Below are 863 nucleotides of genomic sequence, written 5' to 3'. Positions count from 1 at the left end.
CACTGCTCTGGAGACTCGGGGTGAAGCCCGCTGTTGCACGCACGTTTACCACATCTCCTTCCCCGCTAGGTCTCGTGTGTCCAGCTGCCCTGGCGGCTCCGGGCTTATGTCTGCACCGAGCGCAGCCACGCTCCTCTGCCGGCCCACGCCGCGGCTGTCACGCCGGGGAACGCGCCCGCGGGGGGCCACGGAGCTGCCCTCTCGCCGCGAAGGGCTCTGGCCGCTGAGTGAGCTTGGGCACGCGTGAGGTTGGGCACGGGAGCTGCCCTGCGGGCTCCTGCACGGCCAGCGGCGGGGCGTCCCCCGGACTGACCGCAGGCCACACGTGGGAGGGGGCAGTCACGTGGCCTGAACCCTGCCCGCGCGGGAGAAGACGCCGCTGTGGCAGCAGCGGCCTCCAGGGCCGTGCCGGGGGCTGGCGCCCTCGCGGCGTCCTCACTGGCTCTGCGTGGAAGCGTCCGGAAGGCCCGGGGCGGCCTAAGTTCCCTCTGCCTCCTCCCCTGCCCGTCCCTGGCTGTGTCCTGTTGGTTTGCTGGGTGTCCGCGGCAGTCTCGCCCACGGCCACCGTCCCAAGGGCCGAGTCGCTCCCCACGCCCTGTTCTCCCACCTACGTGAACAGCAGGACAGGTCCGGAGGGAGCGGCCACCCCGGGGGAGTCCTGCGGCCCACTGGGGCCGGGAGGCCCTGGGACAGCCCGCGTGGGCCGGGGGCCGCAGCAGGAGGCCAACCCTGTGCGGCAGCTCTGGTCCTGGCCGTGTGGGCTCTGGAACTGGTGCGGGCTGCAGGCCAGAGAACGGTCCTGTCCTCGCCTGGCCGCAGCTTCCCAGAGTCCAGCAGGAGCGCATCAGCACGGGAGCCCCGCC

The sequence above is a fragment of the Condylura cristata genome, unplaced genomic scaffold, assembly GCF_000260355.1.
Source record: "Condylura cristata isolate star-nosed mole 26May11 unplaced genomic scaffold, ConCri1.0 scaffold00006, whole genome shotgun sequence".
Taxonomy (NCBI): Eukaryota; Metazoa; Chordata; class Mammalia; order Eulipotyphla; family Talpidae; genus Condylura; species Condylura cristata.
The sequence above is the reverse complement of the archived record's forward strand: the minus strand, read 5'-3'. Positions refer to the sequence as shown.